General features: G+C 38.0%; 1 protein-coding gene across 6 annotated transcripts in view; it reads right to left on the minus strand.

Annotated features, from left to right (window-relative positions):
- gpat2 (glycerol-3-phosphate acyltransferase 2, mitochondrial) overlaps positions 1-24,191 on the minus strand; it is a 217,079-nt gene that overhangs the window by 70,570 nt on the left and 122,318 nt on the right. The window contains exon 1 of one of the 6 annotated variants that reach the window (XM_053503538.1): positions 18,172-18,252. The exons of the other annotated variants lie outside the window; for them this stretch is intronic. The gene's annotated coding sequence lies outside the window, so the exon portion shown is untranslated. Of the gene's footprint in view, positions 1-18,171; positions 18,253-24,191 lie in introns of those variants that run through there. 6 annotated transcript variants of the gene reach the window in all.

Raw genomic sequence — 24,191 nt, forward strand, 5'->3', positions numbered from 1 at the left:
CATGCATCTTGCCAATGTTAATCCCCCCAGTGTCTGTCACCAACAAAACTTTAGATTTTGGCTTACATAACTGCTTACAAATTCTACTAGGAAGAAGTGAATCAGAAAAGAGCTACAGGCCTTCCTGTGGTGAGGTCCAAGGTACTAACAGAACTAAAACAGGCAGTTCCATATAGCCTCCTTACCTGTCATGGTTATATAAACTTCATTGATTCAGTTGGCAACAATTACAGCTTCCCTCTAGATAATTTTATTAGAAGTGTACAGTATGTGACAGACGGATACGGAGACGGAAGGATTTTAAGAAAGTTATTCGAGCTATACTGGGCACTGGTGGCTCTGTGGTAGGTTTCTCGCCAGCCATGTGGAAGGCCCGGGTTTGATTCACAGCCAACAACAGCAACGTTTGCACTATTATGCTATTACACTCCTGTGCTGTGTGTTATGAGAACATGTGTTGTTGGCGAGATGGGGTGCTAAAGCACACATGGGAGTGTAGTAAAATGAAAAGGGCAGAGTTTTACCAGCAAAACAATGGGCACAAGGACACTGCAGGATTTCAGAAGTGCCTGTGGAGAACATGACATCGTGCAACCACTTGGTTCCTTACACAACAACATGCTGGGGAAAAAAGTTTAGTAACTTTTTTAAAGAAGATAAGTTTACTACAGCACTGTTGAATTCTCAGATGGACAGAAGGGTTTAATGGTTCTTCTATAACAGGAGCTCTGGCAGTGATTCTGGCTCACAGGTTTATATGAACGCTTTCGGTTTCTAAAATCTAAGATTTTTCATGTAATCAAAGTCAACACTCTCTGAAAAACATGTAGTAAATTGAACCTTGGCTTGTTGCTGTTGTGGAACCCACAGGCTCTGGGTTACTAAACGGAAGGTCAGCAGTTCAAGCCTCAGCATGTGGGCCCTTAAGCTGCTCCAGGGCCACCGTATCATTGCAGGTTAGGATATACTTTTACTGTGCAGTTTATGTATAATTGACAAAGAATCAACAAAAGTGTATCTTATAGACATTTAATAGTTGCTCGTATCACACATTTAAATCGTCACCTTAAAAACTAAGGTTGATTCATGTACTAGTGTTTTCACAAGGTACACAATATCCTCATTCGATTAAAGCCATGCACCCTTAAGCTTAAGAAGCAACAAAATGTATAATTTATTATTTTTTTTCTGACTGCGAAATAACAGACAGTGCTATGTTTGAAGTTTAATGTTTTACGGCGCAATTATGTAAAATCATGGTGCAGTCTGATCTTGACATCAAAGGAGTGCGCTACTGTATATATACAGTACAGGCTAACAAGATTAGGATTAACACCACTCTCACTGATTATAATGTTTCTTTTCCCCCGAATGTTTTTGCAGATGAAGGTTACACAAGTGTTGGTATTTTAAAAAGGCACCCCACTGAAACATTTGGGTACTAAACATTTAGAGTCTTCCAAAAACTTTAGTGGAAAAACTGTCATCTTCAAAGAAAAAGTTGACTGATGTTTTAGACAGCTTGGCCAAAAAAAAAAAGAAAAAAAGAAAGAAAAGTTGTCATTTTAAAGTAATCAAATTGTTGGCCTGCATCAAGCAAAGAAAACACTAAAATTATTGGAATTGGGTTAAAAACTGTCCAACACATTATTAAAACTCACAAGGATAATGTAGAACTGTCAACTTCAAGGAGAAAATGTCACTGGAAAAATAAATAAAAGAGAGATCACTTAAACATCTGGTGAAGTTGCAGCGTACAGTAACAACAGAACATCAACGGAATGTTTAACAGTAGAAGTAAGAGAATTTCTAAACACAATGTGATGACTAACAGGACTGAAACTAAACTATGCACATGCGCAATGTGCTGATTAACCTGTGTTTAAGTTTTTGCCTCATTATGTACTTATTTCAGCGTATTCACTGTTATTGACTTCCACAGAATGCAGGCGGTGGAGAATGACCCCATACGTCTTTGCCAGTGTGGCAGTGTCTGCTGCTCCATGCTCAAAAGTGATGTCTGAACTCAATGCCTCAATGTCAAATGCAGACCACTCCTTTAATTCATCGTCTGGAAAACAAGCATCCAAACGATCACAGAGCTTACGAAAAAAACGAGTAAAATCTCACTGGCATTTTTGTTATCGGCTGATGAGACCCTAATCGCCTCTTTGACACGGACAACCATTTCAGACGTGAGAAGGACAGACGGAAAAATTAAGGTGAAATTTAGGTCCTCAATCAGATTTGTGCTCATAAAGATTGGACTCTGGAGCGATGGAAAAAGATCACGTGATCTGATGAGTCCAGATTGAGCCTATTCCAGAGCGATGGGTTTGTCAGAAGCAATGCCCCCTCATGCATACTGGAGTGTCCACTGTACAAGCCCCTGGAAACAGTCTTATGATCTGGTAGGGTCAGCTGAGGACCTAAATGTACTGAATGACCAGAATATCACATCTGTAAAGTTTCTCTTCCTTAATGGGACAATCAGTGTGAAAGAGAAATTATTTTAATACATGACTTGGTGACCACATTGCGCACCGTAGTCAAAAATGAAGGTGGTCAAATGAAATATTAGCGTGTGGAAATCCTCTCTGTCCGGGCAGTGTGTTTCTCATTATGCAAGCTTTGGCTTTACTGAAGCTAGCCAAAGCAAGGTATTGATTTTTTTTTTTTTTATCAAATTCACGGTACTAAATTAGCATTGATATCACATTATCTTTAGCTTTAAAATATCTTTCTCAAGGAATAATGTGAAATATTCAGGGTTTTGCTGTTTTGTAATAAAAACTACAAGACGAGTTTATTGCAACTATTTTCTTCATGCTTTGCACGTTCCTGCACCTGCTGCCTGAGGCCAAGCTGAAAATCATTTGTGAAAAGCCAGGATTAACAATAGTCCATTAATGCTGATCATGGATCAGGAGAGAACTCTTGCAAGCAGTTGCATTATGTTTAGCACATGATTTAACACAACGTGTGAAAGTGTGTGAGGGCGTACGAGACTTCTGGTTACAGCGCAGTGCCTAGGAATACAGAATGCAGAAATAAATTCTTACCCTTTAAATATTCTCAAAAGTGCATTAATGTTTTAGCCCTTTTTCGGGCGAAGCAGTCAGCACTGAACTGTTGGTGGATCCTTGTGTGATGCAAGTTTGACTTTCCTGAAATTATAGCATTAAACTAAACAAGGATGTAGACTACAGTTTTCTTGTATTGTCTCGTTGTCTATTGACTCACTTTTCCAACAGAGAAAGGCTAAAGTAACCCAAATAAACACTTTTTACAACTGTCCCCAACAGAAACACATCTTAGGAAGGACAATATGTCAAAGGCAGATGAAAACAATGCCTGATAAAGCCCAGATTGTTAACTTTTTTAATCTTTTGTCCAATTTTCACTAATTTGTGTAAACTTCAGCATCAGCGGCACGCTGTATCTGCCTTTACATTTTCTTTTTATTTTTGTGTAACATTGATTTATATTTTGATTGAATAAAGTTAAATTAATATTTGGCCTTCAGAACCCCTTTTAACTTGCAGTTATTTATATGACTTTTTTTTTTTTTAATCCAGCAATAAAATAAATGGTCCCTGAAATCCTGACATCTATAACACCGCGCCTTTGTTGACTAGCCTCTTTAGTTTATGGGTACATAAAACAATAACAATCCCTGATTTAGCTGCTTTCACTCATTTAAAGGCTACAAACACTTGCATTAAATACATTTCTGTAAATAAAAGTCTAAAAGCATTTATTTTTTTAATTCAAGATCTCGAATGTATTCTGGAGAGGCTTTAAATCGCACATATAATTAATTATTGATCCTTGCTGCTTATGATGATATGGCTAGAATTTTTTTTAGTGCTTGCTGTTGTGTGATTAAGTTAAAGTAAAGGCTTTAGTAGTTTGATTTTCTCCGCCGAATATCCCGAGGTGTTCATTGCCTCCTCGGTAAATATTGATCTAGGCCAGAGGGATGACTGGACGAACGGGAAACAGGCCATGCTGACGAACTAAACCCTTTTAGTAATTCCCTCCATTCTCCATACAGTTTGTACAATTTGTGATGGATTTATGAACCGAGTGCAACTGACAGGGGAAAACTTCGAATACAATGGCCGTCCAATGAAAATACCTCCTTAGAAGCTTGTGCTTTGTTTTTTTTGTTGTTAAATCGGTCCGTGAAATTGAATTTAACTTCCCAATTTGAAAGGTATTCAATGCTGTCCAAGTGCAAAATCGTTCTACTTGTAAAAATGCTTTTTTTTTGGTCAGTTACAGTAACTTCAAACAGTCCTGAGTGCCCTTACTTTCTCACAAACCAACATGGCTTACAGTCTGACTGGAAAACCCTGTACTGTACTGTAACAACGGCCCCCATGAAAAAAAAGGTTAAAAAGGCTGTAACAGTGCGGGAGATGAATCTGTTTAATGACAAATGTAACATCACATTTCCGCATAATCCTTAAAAGGAGGCAAAAGCAAGTGCCATTAGAGAGGTTCCTTGGTAAAGTCACACAAAAAAAAAGTTGCCAGCTTTAGCCAGTTTGCCAACAGAGACTCTTTGTCAGAAAGCAGTTATTCCAATAATGTGTGCATCAGAAAGTCGTCACAGTAGCCCCCTTCCTTCTCCTCTCCTCTCTCGTCTCACACCAGTCATGACTCTTTTCAAAGGTAAAGTGCAGGTTAATTTATTTAATTTTTGCTTTATATTTTGTATAAATTATTTTATATAAATACTTTTGGGTTATGGAACGAATCATTCGAGTTTCTATTATTTCTGATAGCGAAAATTCACCTTGATATACAAGTGCTTTGATATACAAGCACACTTCCGAAACTAATTATGTTCTCAAGCTAAGGTTAAACTTGATATAATATTTTAATATTAATGAAAATAATTTTCCAATTAAAACAATACATCATGCAAAATGCGAATCGGAAAAAAAATGACCCAATTTTGCCAAAGGTGGTGTTAAACTTTCACAGTCTGTTCAATAGGTAAATATTAACCATGTAAACACTTGATCCAATCACTTCTCTGTTGCTATAATAAATATACTCTTTCTGTGCATGTTTGCCCCACATGGGGGTAACATTACCTAACATGACCAGTTTCTGGGAAGAACGTTTTGCTCCTATTTCTGGTCAGTAAACACCGTCAGAACAACTCACTCCCAGCAGTATTTACACTTGTTGGCTTGCATTTTACATGCTGTAAAGCATCTAAGCAGTCAAAAACGAGACATCTTGTGACCGCGGTAGGTAGGGATAGAAAGATAAATACTAAAGATAAATAAATAAATACAAGTACCTCTAGTTAGACTACCGCTCAAAAGTTTGTACACACTTTCTAACTCCATGGTCATTTCTGAGTTCCAATTTCTTCTACACTATAAACCAATGCTAAAAGCAACCAAAGTATGCAATAATTTTCTTTTGAACAGTTGGTTCTAATCTGAGGTTATGTTTGTTAATTGGTGATTTCTGAGGTTGGTTACTCTAAATGAACTTCTCCTTTGCAGCAGAGGTAAGTTTGGTCTTGCTTTCCTGGGAAGGTCTTCATGAGAGACAGTTTCATCATGGAGCTTTATGGGTTTTGCAAATATACTTAACGATACTGTTCTTGCAACAACTGTTTCAGAAAGGCTGAAATCTGTGTCCTAAAATAATACTTAACTGTTATTGTTGTTAAATAATAACCTTATTCCGTATGTGTTATTTCATAGTTTTAAAATCTCCAGTATCGTTGTTGAATGTAGAAAATAAATCACTTTACAAAATCAAGAATTTTTGCAAGTGATCCCAATCTTTTGTAGTAGTAGCAGTAACGTACATTTCCAGGAGATTAAACACTTCCTAATGGGCAGAACCATATTGTCTTGCGCATATCAAACAAAGCTATATTTTAATTAAACAGTTACATAGGACTCTGTAATCAGAATGATTGAAAACGTGTGAACGCAGCTACAGACAAAAAGTGATGCAAGACTACAAACAAGTGTAAGGCAGCTGTTGGAAGAACAGGGTCGCCAGAAATAATAACAGCAACTGAGTCATTCGTTTGCTCAACATGCGTCTCATCAAATAACATCCATCTTCATCATCTGAGCTGAAACATACATGATGCTATCTTTACACAAATACACACACAGTCTGTCTGCTTGCTAAAGTTATTAACTGCCAAAAGCACTTTGAAGTCAATTAGCAGATGAATAATGGCTCTGTGTTTCTGCGCAGTCAGCTTTACTAAAGAGGGAAAAAGAAAAAGAAAACTTGGCTGCAAACCAAACAATGTTAGCCAGTGGCGACCTCAATCACGTCGTCTTGTGTGTTCTGGTTATAAATCACATCGCTGACAGACAAACACACACACACACACTAAGGATGTTTAGGAACTGTTGGAAAAGAAATCACAGTGTGCTGGAGATAATGGATTTCAGAAGGTTTGTTATTGAGCTCAAGCGTTACCGTGGGGGACGAGAGCGGACAAATGTGAAGCAGAATTTTTTAAGATGTGCATTTTTCACCATTAAAAAGAGTTTAGCACAAACACACCGCTAGCAGTTCTTTTCTGAACCTATCAGTAATGTGGACACCAAATCCTTCACAATATCAACTGCTTTAAAGGGGTCATACGGGCCTACATGCACTTTTTCAACCTGTTTGGACTGAAATGTGTGTTAGGAGAGTGTGTACACAACCACTCCACAATGATAAAAAGCTGCCCAGTGATTTTCTTTTCATTTATTAAAATAACATGCCCCTTCTGAAATCAGGCCAATCTCAAATGCCTATCACTGTGACGCCACACCAACAGAGGCCGCTCCTACTATAGTTGATCGACACCGGTGTTTTAGCAAAGACCCGTCCCGAGTGAGAAGAAGCTGTCGGCCATTGTTTTTTGCCGCTGTAGCAAAATGCCGCCTTAGGGAGTGTGGTGTACAGTTGTTGGGTGTAATAGCAAACACAGCAGTCGTCATTCACTATTGACATCTGAGCCGCTGAGGACGCAGTGGCTGAATTTTGTTTCTGAAGCTAACGTCCCCGCCGATCTACCTAAATGCGTTCATGTTTGCGCTAATAATTTTTTACCAGACTGCTTTATAAACGCGGGTTAATATAAAGCAGGTTTCGCTAGGAAGCAGCTCCTAAAAAATGAATCTGTACTAACGCTTCATGTTCCTGCTTCATCTTCACCAGGCTCGGTGAGTAATTTCTTTGTCTATGAATCTTTGCAGATCGCCTTTTCTAATAATCACGATGAATGCGGAGTGTAAGTTAACTTACACTCTCATAGAACATGGTTATGTAGTCTTCTCTATGTACATCCGTTTTTATATAATTCCTAATCTCACGGTTATAATAAACAATGCATTAAAGTGATTGTCTAGTTGCAAACTGTGTACGTAGTCGGAAAACTATATTATGCTTACCTTTGTAACGGTTTATAACGATGTCTGTCAAAGATTAAGAAGTCATGTAAACACATCAGTAAACACATGGCGTTCGTATCTCTCTCAGTAAGCTTTTCCGCTTTTGTTGTTGTTGCTCGCGGCAGCGTAACAGCCCGTTAATTCATGCCCATGCAGTGATGAAAAGACAAATCGAGTCGATGCATGTCCATTCTTTTAATTTCAGCGTTGTCAGGCGATATTACAAACTTCCGCGTAGGTTCCACTTAAGAAAACAGGCTCAGGCTCTATATTCCAGCGTTTTCCAGTTTGGACTGCATTACCCACAAAGCATTGCCCGCACTGGACTACACTCCCGTGGCTATACCCCACGTGTGTTGTGAAGACACGCCCCACATAACTGGGGGGGCGGGCTCAGCAGAGATCATAAGCATTTAAAGGAGCATGTACTGAAACAGGTTGCTGAGAACAGAGCTAGTTTTTACCAGGTAAAAGTAGTGTTTTTTTTACACAACCATTGAAAATTTTTAATTAAAGTATATTACAAACTTTTCATTAGAACCCTAAAGAATCAAATTAACATTTTAAAATGGGGCTGGATGACCCCTTCAAGGATTGAGATGAACCTTATACCAAAGTTTATACTAAATACTGTAGTTCTACCCCAGTTATTTTATTTAAAATAATTCTACTATCTTTCAGGAATTGTCTAGTTTTGTTGATCTTGTACCCACTGTAACTATCGATGTGGACTTCTGTTTTTGAAGTTCACTGGCCTCAAGAGTCTACACATGCTTGGGATGCTTTTCTGCTCACCACGAATGTAAAGAGTGGTTACTTGAGTAGGGCTGGGCGATAAAACGTATATATAACGATAATATGTATCGCGATAGACACGTGATCGATATCAATAAAAAATGCGTTCGATAAAACATTCGATAATTTTTATTCTTTGTTGGAAGAAAACAGAGGTTGCGAAGCTAGTTTGGTTGCTGTCATGCGCACTCGCTCCGCGACCGGCACTAGGACCCTCAAGTAGTACGGGCGCGATTTAGGAAGTATAAAAGGAGACAAGATGGTGCTTCACATTGCTCAGTCATTGAGTCTGCCCATGCCGATCCCGAAGCATTCGCCGGATCTTATGTAATTTTGGGTCCAATTCCTGATTCGGTGTGTGTTGCTAGAACACGGTGTTAGCTTCTCCGCTTTATTTTGTCGTTTCTCGCAGCAGCGCAACAGCCCTTTACTTCATGCCCATGCAGTGATGGGAAAGACTAACAAGTCGATGCATGTCTATTCTTTTATTTTCTGCGTTGTCAGGCGATATTACAAACTTCCGGGTGGATTCCGCACTTAAATCAAACCAAAAACTACTAAAAGAAAACAGGTTCAGGCTCTATATTCCAGCTCATCTCACATTTCCGCGTTCACGCACATTGGACTGCATTACCCACAAAGCATTGCCAGCACTGGACTACACTCCTGTAAACAGCTGCCGTAAAATCAACCTCTCTCCCGCAACAGCGGGTATAATTGTGTAAACTCTTGCTCTCGGCGTGAGAGAGTTCTTACAATGACTCGCGTAATTATCCTGCCTGTTCCCGCTATTTCCGCGTTTGGATTTACCGTCCACGCTACAAGGGCTAACTGCTAGTCTTCTGGTCCGCTTCTGGTTGCATTAACAAAGGCACTCGCTCTTTGGTAGCCTAGCAACGTAGGGAGTGATACACTAACATCAATCATGTAACAGTATCACGTTTGGTTGCGCCATGTCGTTGTCTCATGCTGGTCTGCCTGTTTCCTCTTCAAAAGCAGAAAATGCACTTATTTTATTACACTTTATTAAGCATTTCTTAAATTTTCTTTTATTTTGCACCGTAAATGTTAAGAGATAATTGTTGTGTTAATTGTGACTTTAGACTTATGTTTACATTTTAATTATTTGAGTTTCCATGGTTATTGACATTTCTTGTCTTAATAACTGAGGGGACTATGATCAGAGGAAGGTTAAGTTTAAAATGAGAATGTTTAAATGTAATATATTTTTCTCCTGGTCCTTATTTTAAATGGGTTATAAAAATATCAATAATTATCGATATCGACCGATATGAAACACTGATATCGTGATACAGTTTTCAGCCATATCGCCCAGCCCTATACTTGAGTAATCGTTGCCTTCCTGTCTTTTCACCTCTGATATCTCTCAAAACAACAGCCCAGAGCGCTCTCTCTCTCTCTCTCTCTCTCTATATATATATATATATATATATATATATATACACACACACAAAAGAACTGGCAAGTGATTTATTTTGAAAAGTTACAAGTTTGAGATGCAAATGATTACATAATCAGTTTCCAAATGCACTCCGTAACTATAATAACATGATGGATTGCATCCTTGTATCCAATATTATCATCCATCCCTGCTGCATCTATACTGTACATGGTCACGTACCTGAATATTAAAATATGCACAACTTGACAGGTTTGATTAATTCTGAAAGGATGTGCAGCTTCAAAACTGCCAGTACAAGGTGATTAGGATGCCCGATTCAACCCACTTCTTAATTATCAGCTTCTTTGCAGAACCATCAAACACATGGAAACCTGTGCTGATCTCTGGCTGCCTTACTAACGGTTGCTACGCATGAAAAAAAAAACATTTAAATATTCCCCTTAATAAAAATAAATAAATAAATAAAAATAATGGGAAGTTAGCTGAGAATTCAAAAGGTTTTTACTACATTTCTTAAACGGGCTGGTCATAAAGCGTGGGAATAAGGATGAGTAAGGTGTTGCCGTGTCAAATGGGTAATGAATTATAGCAGGAAACTCCAACAAGCTAAATCTGGCACGGATTATACAGAGCGCAAAAAAAAAAAAAAAGAATCACGGTTTAATTCTCTTTAAGGAAAAAATTTATTAGTACTAGACGAACTTCTTAATTCAGTCAGCTAATTTAAATGAATGTCCTAATGCGATTTTCAAAATGTTTTACATGCTTATATCCACCGACCTGCCATAACATCATGATCACTAACAGGTGAAGTAAATAACACTGATGATTTCATTATAATGGTACCTGCTAGTGGGTGGGATATACAAGTACTAGAACATTTTGTCCCTGAAGTCCATGAAAATGAACAAGCGTTAAGATTTAAGCGACTTTGACAAGGGACAGACTGCTGCAGCTTTTGTGGGATGTTGCTGGACTGTAGTTGTCAGGCCCTAAAAAAAAGGAAAATGGTGATCCAAGGAAAAAAAAAAGGTGAACCAAAGACAGAGTAATGGGTGGCCAAGTCTAACTGATGCACATGCGGAGCAAAGGCTGGCCCATGTAGTCCGATTCAATAAAGAGCTACTGTACAGTAACTCATACTGCTGAAGAAGTTAATTCTGACAAAAAGCTGTTGGAGCACACAGTGCATCCCAATTTGTTGTGAATAGGGCTGCATAGCTGCAGACTGGTCAGGGTGGTTAATGCTGACCCCTTGTCCACCAACAAAAGCTCCTAAAATGGGCAAAACAGATGAATCACATTATGTGGACGGCCGGGCGTGTGTATGTTGCTTAGCTGTGGAAGAGATGGCACCAGGATGGAGGCAGTATGGTGCTTTAAGCAATGGTCTGATGGCAGTGGCCTCTTTCAGCAGGATGATGCCCTGGCCACACTGCAAAAATAGTTTAAAATGGTTTGAGATACACAACAACAAGTTTAAAGAGTTGACTTGGCCTCCAAATTCTTTAGTTCTGTCGTTTTGCACAATCAAAAGTCCCTGTTCAACCTAAACTAGGACTTAACTCACATTGGCCTACCAACAGACAGCAAATTAACAAGGATTTCAAATACTTTCATAGCCTGTCATATAGATCTAACCCAAATTGGCACATGGGCATTGAAGTCCCTTTTTTCTCAGCCAGATAATGATGTCTAATATTTCTCAGATCAGAGCGAAGTCCTGGGCCGACTGTTTATGCATTCTGGGAAATGTCCAGGGCCCGATGGCCTTCCAATAGAGTTTTAAAACAACAATATAAAAAAAATAAAATCCAACAAAATCACCCGGCATTATTAATAAATCCCTTTCGTCTGGTGTTCTTTCTATCCTTTTAACATATTACTATCTCCTTAAAGTAATATATAAAAGAATACAGACCCAGTCTGCTACTTATCCTGCCTCCCTATCCCGTTACTCAATGCCGGTGTCAAAGTTCTCAGCTCTTACACTAAGACTGGCATCCATTCTTTCTTCAATCATCTATCTGTTTTATTTAAGAACAATTACCATGTAAGGTGTCATTTTAACACTTTTTATGACAGCTCCTGTCTTCTGTGTGTGACAGCGGTCTTTGGCTTGTGTTAAGCCTTTGATAGAGTAGATTGAGAAAATCTCTTCCTTTTTCCTGGTCAAGATATGACGACTTCCGTTATCCCTTCCTCTATGCATACAAATAGTAACTTCTCTGATGACTTTGCCCTCCACCCCATCTGTTTGTGGGGAGACTGAACCACTGGCTTTTGCACTTCATAGTCCATCAACCTTATACCTTACATACAGTGTTTCCAATCAATTGGTCTCTGTCCACATGCATTAGAATATTTGAGAATTTGGGGAATGTACCGACTTTACTAATCTCTACCTTACCTGTCTCTGCTAATGCCATAGTTTGGTCCATACAGATTCGAAACAAAAGCTGCAGACCTCTGGGAGCTTGGATTCCACCTTACTTTTAGTCGCTCCACAAAAACTGTTCTGTGAAACTCCTCTTCACCCCATCTCGATGCAGAATAATGCTTTAAGTTGTGGTTTTAAGAAAGGTTTGGAAGTCCTGTATGTGAAGGCACTTTTTGCTTTCTTTTACTGTAGCAGTTGGCTAAAAGTTCCTACCTATTGAGATATTTTCAAGCTGGAGATTTCTATAAAACATTGTACCAAGATTTCTCATGCATCCCAGGAGATATAGCAATTGATAAAATCCTCAAGGTTCCCTCAGCATTAGCAAGCAGAAATGCCTCTGGGAATATTGAAATATTTTTGTCATGTCTTCCAGCCCTCATGCCCAGTTCTTTCCAAAATAGGCACCCTCTTATTATACATTAAAACTTACTGAAAGTGATAATGCAGAGCTTTTGGATAATAAAAAGCTTCAAGTGCATTTCTGCTAAGCTGCCAGTCAATCACATTCATATGCAATCCAATCCATATTTAAAAAAAAATCCATCACATCAAGTAAAGCTTCTATTACCTTAAACATATAATTATTACAAAGTGTAAATTAGTCTGCGGTGCAAATACTGACTTTTTTCCCTGGATTAAACTGAAGACATAGTGTATACCTGTTTCAAACTGAATCTTCTCCAATTTTTTTAATAAACATGCAAAGTATAGACTGATGCAGACATTTTTTTTAATTACCATAGAGATTCTAAAAAGAAGTCAATACTATGAGGTCTTTAATCAAACTTGTATTGACGATGTGTCTTTTCATAGCTTAACAACTGCATGCGAACAGAAACAGGACCGTTCTCTACATCATATGCAAACCTCTGGCATAAACCATGCGTTGGGGTTTCTTATTCTCTTAGCATTTTATAGACACTTCCTTCTGCTCTTGCATAGAAATCTATAGCTGTACATTAACATGATTAAAAGGCCCATTAAGAGGCTGTGTATGAAACATTGGTTTTTGTGCAGTTTGAGAAAAATCATTGCATTCCTCCGACCTCTGTCCAGGTCTCATCTGATATCCCATCTGTTATAAAATAACCCCAAGCTCATAAGTCGGTCAAAATGAATTAACAGAGAAAGTGCAGGATGTCCTGCTGAGATTGTGGGCAAACTTCTACTACACACTACATCATAAGGATAAATGTGTGGTGAAAGATAAGCTGGAAGGTAAAGCAGTTCTGCGTGCTTAGGTTGGGAATTGTATATGGCATCGTATTGCTGGGAACAGGGGGAGGGGAAAAATAAGTGAAGACAAGCAGGATATAATCGGAAAATGGGTTTATTTAGGTCGGGTCAGGAGTGCAAACAACGGTAGCAAAACAATATGGGTAGTGATGTAGTGGATTAGTATTACAATTTTTAATGTATAAAATATATACAGCGGTACCTCAGCGTTTTGTATTAGGAGATTAAATGTCATATTGCAAAGCGCATTGTGCCATAGGAAACAATGTAAATGCAGATAATCCGTTCCAGATGCCCAAAAAGATTACTAATATTACTAATTTCCAGCACTTCAATCATCTTTTTGCATATATAAACAATTTAGAAAAGTCATGTAAATGAAGTAAAATACAAAATAAACCCTCACAAAAAATATGTAAACTCATTTTGCTTGGCTTTCCACTGATGCAAACAAGTTATGTACGGCTTTCAGATGTACACGCAACTTAGATAGTTTTCGGTTCGGCTCTGTACTTTTGTTTGTATGCCGAAAATGCTTTGTATGTCTATGGAAAATCAGTTTTTAAGGTGATAATTTGTGAGGAGTTTGTACGCTGAGGTTTCACTGTATGTACGTCAATTGATTTTAGTGTATGATGTAGTGATTAGCTAGCTAGCTACATTTTCATTTGTTACTGTATGGTACAATGGTAATATTTAAAAAAAAAAAAAAATGGCTTCCTTAAATTAATAAAATACTTACTGTTAATAAGATATGCATATTTTCTGTAGAAGAATGTTTAACTTTATATTTAAGTAAGGAGTCTTTAATATCAGCACTTTCCAACAGTATGGTGTTTATAGTAGTCTTGATATAAAAGATATCTTAATATTATACTTGAATTATTTAACTGGAAAAAGAGGGGTGACAAACCTAGGGACTAGCATGTTTGGATGACATTTCTCAAAATCAAATGTAACTATGAATAAATAAAAAACATGTTAATTATTAAATAAAACACTGTATATGTAAGCAAGGTTCTCTGCAATGTCCCACATCTCATAACTACATTATTGAATATTTTTCTAGTGTAATTATGTATGATTAAATTAAGCCAGGGATTTCAAACATTATATAAGTGTAAGGTTAAAAATGTGGCTTCTCAAAAATAACATGAAAGGGCGCAAACTTGTAGTACAGATGTTTAAGTTTTTAATAAGGCATGAAAAATTTAAGCTTCCTTAAACAGAAATTAAACAAGGTATAAAAAATCACTTATCAAAGCACATCACTTTCATTAAGTACTTTATGCTCCAGGCACTCCCGCTTAATTACAGTGCATCCCAAAACACACATCCTTTTATAAATGTCAGCTTAAAAAGCTAATAAATCAGATTTTTATGAAGCTTTTAAAGTGTCATATACTAAATAGTGACTGTGCCTTTTAAGACAAAAAAATATTGTTGCAGTAAATTAAGGATTCATTTTTTCATGCATCAGGTTTTCATATACCTTAAGAGTTTCCAAATTCAAGGAACAAAAACTATGACCACACTGAACCTGCCAGCCTGCCTTAGAATATAGACCCCTTTGTGGGCAGAGACGTTTATTGGGTGGAGCCTAAGTGTTGTACGTGACATTCAGGACATGGTTATGGGCATCTAAAAATGTATACACCCTCGGTGTTTCTTCAAATCTTTCTTCTTCGGCAACTTAAGTTAGTGCTTGTTGTCTAGAGGGTGAAATAAAGTATAAACCTTATTTTTAAGAAGGGGGCTGATGCTGTGGCAAACATAAGTTTTTGTATTGTTTATGTAGTTTCTCACGGTCTTCAACAATCTTTGTGTGCAACAAAACTCAAATCGTTTTTCCCTTGATCAAATTTCCTAACATTACTGTGGGGGGAAACTGAAGGAAACCCACCAAGCACAAGGAGAACATGAAAACTCCATGCAGACAAACCCAAGATGGTAATCGAACCCTCGACCCTGGAGGTGTGAGGCAATAGTGCTAACCGCTATGCCACCGTGCTGCCACCTTCTGTTTGACGCACAACAAAATCACAATCAAAGCATGAGTTTCTTAAATTTTCATTAAAACTCAACCAACATACTATTAATGGAGTTATACATCGTTTGAAAATAAATAAATAAATAAATTACAGAAAATTTACACTTGTATAATACAAAATGTAACACTTTGATGATTCAAAGAACGCATGAATAACATGTTCAGTTTGCAATACTTCCTGCTTCATTAGTAAAAACCCCAATAATGGATTTAGCTCATTTTGCTGTTAAACTCTTCATATTTGTAGTAAAATAGGATTAACTTAGGCACTATACAAATTAAAAACAAATAACATTAACAAAGAACTCGCACATTTAAGCTCTCAAGCTCCATCAGCTTTTCAATTTCAACATATGTGCGTGTCTTACAGGTTTGACCAGTGTTGTTTGAGCTTTGATGCGAGATGCGTTCTATTCTGATGCGAACAAGAAGCTGATAATCTCTAGACTACGGCTGTGGTGTGAATTTTAACTAGCGTGGAGTTTAAAACCTCCCATTACCCCGCGGATAATGTCAACCCACACGGTATCGACCGAACATTTCGGAGCCAAGACTCGTTTTTATGTAATTATTCAGATTAAACAATGAATAATGCAAAAATGATTAGATTAAGAAAATTCACAGACAGCCTTTCAGCGTTTCTCACTTCTCTCACGGCTTTCAGTTATTCATATTCACCTGGCTTTAGCTTCTCTCCTCTTCATAATTACTTCTCTTTATGTTATTAACACTTTGTAGTAGCGAACGGAGAATAATGACTGCTCCCCATTTTTATTCTCATCTCATTTTCAGTCTTCATGGACCTTGGGCTTTTTTCGACACTCGCTCCTGTACTCGTTATAGACACACCGGCACCGAATCTCATCTATTTCACCGTGAAAAAAAAGTGCACATCGCTGTCATGAAAAATGGATGTGTTTTTATAATAAACACACTCATTTGCAGAAACTAGCCGTTCCTTCGGTTCTATCCATCAGCGCAGTATATTGAAACAGAAACTCCAAACAGAGATTTATTCTAAGAAACTTTCTGCACTTTTTTTTCCATGTTGCTGAGGTGTCATAATTTTTGATTTTCATCATCATGTACAAAGATGAGACAAAACCCACGCACTACAAAATAAAGACGAATCAGCTTCTGCTTCAGTATGCAGCAAAAAGCTGTGACTCGCAACGTTTAAGTGTGTAATGAAATTTATCTCAGTACTCCTTTTGATAAAGTTTTTACTGGCATCGATGCTTTTTAATATTTATGTTCATTGATCAAGCAAAACAAATTAAGAGCTGTGTAGCTCAGATTCAGCTATTAATCTTTAGAAATCTTTTTTTTGTTAACTCTGTAGAATTGTCTGAAAGTGTCGTCTAAGAACAATTCATGCAAATTTATGCCAAGTGTATAAAAGTCACGTAATGGTATGTTTCAAACTGCTGTCGTATGTGAGCTTTAATTAAATAGTGTTTTGTTGCTGATTCATGTCTCCTCTTTGCAGAATCTGCCGTGTTTTTTTCTCAGATATTACAATACCTGCTAGTCATCAGGTGAAAAGTTATGTTTGTGAAATTATGCATATAAAGGTACGATATCCCAGTCAGGCTCGGATCCTGTCTCTGTGTGCATGGAGTTTGAATGTTCTCCCTAGGCCTGGTGGGTTTCCTCTGGGTACTCCGTTTTTTTCCCACAGTCCAAATACATGTAGGTTAGGCTAATTGGCGTTACCAAATTGCCCGCAGTGTGTGAATGAGCAGTGTGTATGTTTTTGTGCCCTGCGATGGTTTGGCACCCTGTCCAGGGTGTACCCTGCCTCTTGCCCCAAGTCTCCTGGAATAGACTCCAGGTCTCCGCAAGTGAGTGACTGAGTGTGCCTTCAAATAATATTTGTTTTCATTTATTTTCAGTAAATATGTTAAAAATGTGGATTGTTTGAATTTTTATGGCCTTGAGTATTTCCTTGTATTTGGATGGAATACAGAACAATATTTAATAAATGTTTAGTGAATGTTTATTTGGGCTGCAAAGGAATGTGGAAAGACTTTGGCTGCTATGTCATACTGGGCTCTCAAGTTTGGGTATTTTACACACCTACAGGAAGAACAAACATATACTGATCTGTTCATCCATCTTTGTAGGTTCAGTTTTCAGAGTATTTAACTTTATTTTTGTAAGTAATCAATGCGTGCCTCGCTTTTGTTTCTGTCTTCTTCGCACACTCTGTCTACACACAGTAAACTACTGTATCACGTTGATTGGCTCTGTTGAGTGACAGGTATAGCCCCGCCTACCTTGAGAAAAAAAGTGCTAGATTCCTGATATATGAATTATTCTGATTTTTCAGAAAAGCACTAGGATCCTGATAGAACTGTCAGATTTAATAGGCAGCAAAAACAACTGATAAAAAGCCTTAATAGCATTCCTTATTTGCTGTCATGGGCTTTTGTCAGAGTAGGAGACCGCAAACATTCTACAGACAAGACTTTTAGTCACGCTAATGCATGTAGCTCAGATTTGCTTAGTGACAGAATAGAGAAATAGGGAAATTATCCAGCACTGGTGACGAATAAAGCGTTGAGTGTGACATTTGCTGTGCTACCTGCAAAACTGAGGGTCTGAAATGTTTCACGCTCTGAATTTGGTAATCATGGTTTTCTGCCTTCTAGGAAGAATTTGCAGCATCATGGCATTTTTTAAGAAAAAGCACATCAGCGAACCATGCTCTGAATAAGAATCCAAAAATTCTTCAAGCACCAATGCGTCAGATGTAGCTATGAGATGAAACAGCGCTTACTTTAAATTGGAGCGCTTCTAGGTGGAGCCGAAAATGCCCGCATGATCCACATTGCTTTCATCAGAGGTGCGGAAGAATCCTAAAGAGTTGTGGACATCATGCCGGGCTGAGGATGCTGCTAAAGCTGTGAAGCCCCTTAAGGCTGGAACAAATGTCGTGCCTGAAATGAAGACGTGCGCAGTGGGTTTTACTGCATCCCTAAAAGCTCATCAGAGCAACAGTGCTCATGTTCAAGCCCCTGACTCTGCTATGATGAGAGACATCAAAGCCTGAGAGACTGGGGGGAAAAAAAAATAGTGAGCAACATAACCCTTCTGTCCATGGTATCAGCACTAGACACTCACTTCAAATTGCTGCCCTTCTTAAATGAAGATGAGAAACTTGAGTCATACGGTACTACACTATTAAAGGCAGCATGGACTTTTTTATAGAAACATGAGTAGCCTCCGACTAAAAGAGTGTTACTACTAGTAATAATAATAACAATGACTAGTTAATATACTGTAGCAGATACAGTAATCACAATCAAACATCAAATAAAACAGGATCATCTAAAAAATTTTTATTATTAAATATAGTTGCAAGCAACAATGAGCGGGCCCAAGCACTCTGCGCCATCACCACCTGGGCGCACCAGAAAGAAAGTGGGGACAGTGGGCACATGCATTTAAAGTGGACATACCAATACCATTATGGCAATTTCAGAAAAGGATTTTTTTTTTTGTCTGGACCTCAAAAAATCCCCAGATGCTAGAAAAAAAAAGTATCACAATAGACGTAACTCAATGTAATGTCTCACAAAGTTATTACCCAGTTTTTCGGCATGAGTTTAAGGCATCGTCACGGCTGACCCATTTGAAAAATCACAAATTCCGCCGCAATTTTGCATCCTCAGTGTATTGAGGTCACATGAGCCCGGTTTGGTGGCAATCATATAAATCCCATAGGAGGAGTACATCAAAATCCATTGTGTGTGTTTTGCAAACGACTCAAAATAACTAACTTCCTGCTGAGTAGAACCCATGACATGCAATAAAAAAAATTGTTCGGCTCAATGAGCTCTAAATGTGTACCGGGTTTCATGTGCATACGTGCAAGTGTGTCTGGTATGTAGACTCTCAGGCACCGTAACGACAGCAAATTCTAACCTGTGTGACGATTTCTATGATTGTTTGTGCAAGTTACGACCAAAAAAAAAAAATGATGATGTCATAGTGCTTGGGACCTAAAATGTATTTTTTGCCTAGGTTGTTTTTAATCACCCAGTAATTTTAGCACATAGTTGGGTTTTCTAGGGTTAGACGCGCTTCTGACCAGTCCCAGCCTCCAGAATCACTACCCTGCAAGAGATCACTCTCCAAGTTCCTGAGGTTTTTTCCAGAGAAAGAACAAGACTGTTTTTTCAGTGTGTCTAGACATATTCTTCGCATCTCAGACACAAGTGTAGCTCCTGAGAGACTGTTCTCCACTGCTGGGGACACAGTTTCTGCTACAGATATTTGTTCAAAGATTCAAATGTCACCATTGACATGAAATTGCTTTTCTGGTTTCTGGTATTTCATCAATACTGAGATACATAAAAAGCCCAAAGTCATTTTAATATACATTCCAAGAATGAAAATCATCAGGGGCCTTCCAATACAATATCATGTGTGGGACTACGTTTATTAAAACTTCGTCACCAGGGGGAGCAGTTTATGTATCAGTTACGTGAATTCAACAACAGAAAAATAAATGTTTTTAGCAAAAAGTATCACAGGTCGCTAGTTTATATGTTTCATCCGTCCAGCAGTCATTGCTCAAGTAACTTTTGGAAGTTAATTTAATGTGTTTATAAGTTCTTTAATCATTATTTGTAACCTTACAAAGTATTTGTAATTACTAAATTGCTGTATTTTTTAAATACTTTCAGATAACTAGCTGTGTAGCTTGGTTGTCCTGGTGCATGGAATACATTTTTCCTACAGCTGTTAGAAACATCTATCAATTTTTACACTACTGCTCAAAAGTTAGGGATGACTCTTCATAGCGGTTCTAATCTGAGGTGCTGTTTGTTAATTGGTGATTTCTGAAGCCAGTAACTCTACATAAACTTCTCCTCTGCAGCAGAGGTAACGTTTTAGTCTTCATGAGACAAAAGCTTTCCTGTAAAGGTTTGCATGAGAGACATCATGGAGCTTAATGGGTTATGCAAATGCACTTGACACAATACTGGCTAAAATCTGTCTTTAAAATTACAAATGACTAAATGTTGTTGTTGTTACATAATTATCTGATGCCATATGTGTTGTTTCATAGTTTTGAAATCTCCAGTATTGTTGTAGAATGTAGAAAATAAATCAGAAGGGTTAGCAAAAAACATTTGTAAGTGACCCTAAACTTTTGAGCGGTAATGTACTTGTACAGTAGTTCACTTATATCCGGATCATTTTATTTCCATTTATAATAGTTTAAAAGTTCCCTTTATTTGGATAGAGAAAACTGTTCAAAATACGCGAGAGAGAGAAAAGTTAAGATAAATATCTTGATTTTATATATTTTTTGCTCTAAACAAACGTAAATAATTTGCACCTTCTACAGTGGGTGCTGTGCTGCCTGCCACAGTGTCAATAGTTTGGATCGCACCACCTGTAGGATTGTAGGGATTCAGCTCGAGTGTTTATTATAGGACAATTTATGACCTTAATTAAAAACATGCGTAAACTAAAATAATAATAATAATAATAATTACAAATGTATGTATACAGTAATTTTAAGTCAGCATGGCGACATGTAAAGCTTCACACAAAAGAATCATGATACGTGACTAAATAATTTATTTCCCCAAAAGGTCAACGTCCACTTTCTTACAGTGGGAACCCCTAATCGTCCAGATACAAATCAAGTGCTTAACCTCAAACATAAGAAAAGATATCTTAGATATCTTAGATAAAATAAGATAACATCAAAGTTAAAGTGTTATCTCTTTGAATTTGTGACATTGTGGCAGGGATTTTGGTACATTAAAAATTTAAAACAATCACTCTTTACACAATCTACGTATTGTGATCAGAAAAGCATCTCAGGACATGCAAAAACAAAAGAACAAAAAAAAAATCCACACAGGACTCCTGACAGCCAAGAACCCGAATCTGTGATACAACATATTGGACAGGTACAGTATAGAGAAAGAACTAAACAATAAACACCTGGTCTTTCTCCAGTTTCCAACTGTCCATTTTTGCTTATTTTTTTTCCTGGTATTAAATCAAATCTGTGTGACGTTGTATTTAAAGCCTGAAGGCATTTTCGTGAATTCAATATACACACACTGCACACTTTAGTGCATGGCTAAACACACATAATTTATTCCAACTCCTAATGGTTACAAAATGTTTAGCATTTTTTTTTATGTGTAGAAGTCTAGACACAACTCCCTCAAGGTTATATCTAACAGAATTATAGAAGCTTTTTGGGTTTTTCAAACTTTGTTTCAATTATTCTTCATAATAATTCAGAAAGATATGCTCTAAAGAGCTGAGGGAATGGTTTTATATACTGTGTCTAATACACACACACAGCCGATGGAAAGTTTCTTTTTTAAAGTTTCTGCTATTCTTCTTTGCAGAATCGTTCGAGCTCAACCAGGTTGGACGGGCAGGGTCAGTGCACAGCCATTTTCAGGTCTCTCCAGAGATGCTCTGCTGGGTTTAGCTTCTTCTGGATCGCTCCAGGACTTTTCACAGTGTTGTTCTGAAGCCACTCATGTGGTTTCTTGGCATCATTGATTCTTTTGTTAAACTGTAAACCTTCGTCCCAGCATGATATCCTGCGCAATTTTATATTTAGGGTACTGAATTCAGTCTGTCATGTAGCTTTTATGTGAGGAATGGCTTCTGTCTGGTCAGTGTACCATGCGAGCCTGATTGGTGGGGTGCTGCAGTGGTGATTGTCCTTGTGTAACTCTCCCATCTCCACAAGAGGACACAGGATCTTATTTATAGTAACCCTTTCTGTTTTTTTGTCACCTCTCTGACCAAGGCCCTTCAACCAGGTTGGTTGGGTGTCCAGATCTGTTAAGACTGTTGGTTGTTCCAAATCTATTCCATTTGAGAATAAGAGATCCGTGCTCTTGGGTGTCTTCAATACTCCAGCAAGTTTCTTGTATTCCCACCACACAAGATGTGTCTTGACACAAGCCTGTCTTGTGGGTCTTCAGATAACCTTCTTGACCTCATGCACGTGCTCATACTTCCACTCTGACATGCAGAACCTACTGTGAGACCTTATATAGACAGGTGGATTCCAGTCAAGTTGTAGAAGCATCTTAAGGACCACTGATATGAGTAGGATGCACCAAGAAAGGGTCTGAATACTGGGATACTTCAGTCTTTATTTTGTAATAAAGTAACAGTTGTCATTGTGGAGTGTTGTGTGCATCATGATGAGGGGAAAAAATACTTCATTTTAAGATAAATGTGAAACATAAGAAAGTGTGGAAAAACTTAAAACAGTCTGAAAATTTTCCGCCACCGTGCCCCGAGGAACAGCAGACATACTATAAATAAGATGTTTAGAGAAGAGTTTGTGTGTGCGTGTGTATATGCGTCTTACATAAGAAGCCAGGATGGAGTCTGTTACAGCCTAATAAGCTGCTGTTAACCTTTCAGTCATGCTCTTACCGTGGAAACAAGACACATGAGAGGGAACGGACCGTGAACCATACAGAAGAAAGGCACATTCAGAAACTGGAAATAGAAAGAGAGGGGAGATACAGAGAAAGGTGTGCCTGCTGTGCCAACATGAAAGAACATGAGAGCCAAGAGAGAATAACCTTTATAAAGTAAAGGCAAACAGTCATACCAAAGGAAAAAGAGAGCGAGAGTGAAGTGTCTGCTGTCTCCAATATATAACACTGCCAAGCAAAAAGAGAGAGTTATCAAACACACAGCTACAGAGCAAGGCACACACACCATCTCACGGCAGCACAGTTATTAGAAGTAAACACTAAGAGTACAAAAAACGCCTGCTCATAAACTAAATATGAAGACAAACAAACATTTCTAAGAAGTTCTCCCAAAGGAGCAAGAACTCTTTCAGACCTTTTCAAACTAACCAGGAATTAGATTCAAAGTGACTGGAATAAATTATAAGTCAGAGCCTTGAAAGCTGTTAAAAACTAAAAATTAGAAAACCTAAACTAAGACAACAAGTCTGGGACTAAAAGAGTTTAAGCTCCAACGACTGGCCCCAACAGATTCCAAAATCTAAGAACTGAGTCTAACAAGATCCAAGCTCTAAAAAATTGGGATTAATAGCACCCAAGCTCTATAGACTTGGCCTAACAAAGCCTAAGATCTAAAGACTGGGCCTAACAGAGCCTAAGTGCTATAGACTAGGTCTAACAGAGTTTATGTTTTAAAAACATGGTTCAACAAAGTTTAAGCTTGTAGGACTAAGCTTGTAAAGTCTAAGCCCTTAAGACTGGGTCCAATAGAGCCCACATTTAAAGACTGGATCCAGCAAAACCTATGCTCTGAAGACTGCACAGAGCCTAAGATCTAAATACTGACGTTAATGGAGCCTCAGCTGTCAAGACTTGGCGTAACAGTGTCTAAGCTCCTAAGATGGGGCCTAACAGAGCCTAAATTCTAAAAACTGAATCTAATAAAGTCTAACCTCTAAAGACTGGGCCTAACAGAGTCTGAGCTTCAAAGACTAAGCCTAACAATGTCTAAACTCTAAAAGGGTCTACACTAAACACACTGGGCCTAACAGAGTTGCAGCCCTGGCCTAACCCAAATCCAACCTGTAAAAACTGACCAAGCCCAAAATATAAAAAACTGGGGTCTAACAGACCATGAGCCGTTAAGACTGATCCTAACAGAACCTAAGATCTTAAGACTGGGTCTAACACATCCTAAGCTGTAAAGACTGGGTCTAACAAAGCCTAATCTTTAGAGGCTGGACCTAATAGAGTTTAAGATTTAAAGGCTGAGCTGTAAAAACTAGACCTGAAACTGGACCTAAAAGTTGAGGGG

This window comes from Clarias gariepinus, chromosome 9 (assembly GCF_024256425.1).
Source record: "Clarias gariepinus isolate MV-2021 ecotype Netherlands chromosome 9, CGAR_prim_01v2, whole genome shotgun sequence".
NCBI classification, from domain to species: domain Eukaryota; kingdom Metazoa; phylum Chordata; class Actinopteri; order Siluriformes; family Clariidae; genus Clarias; species Clarias gariepinus.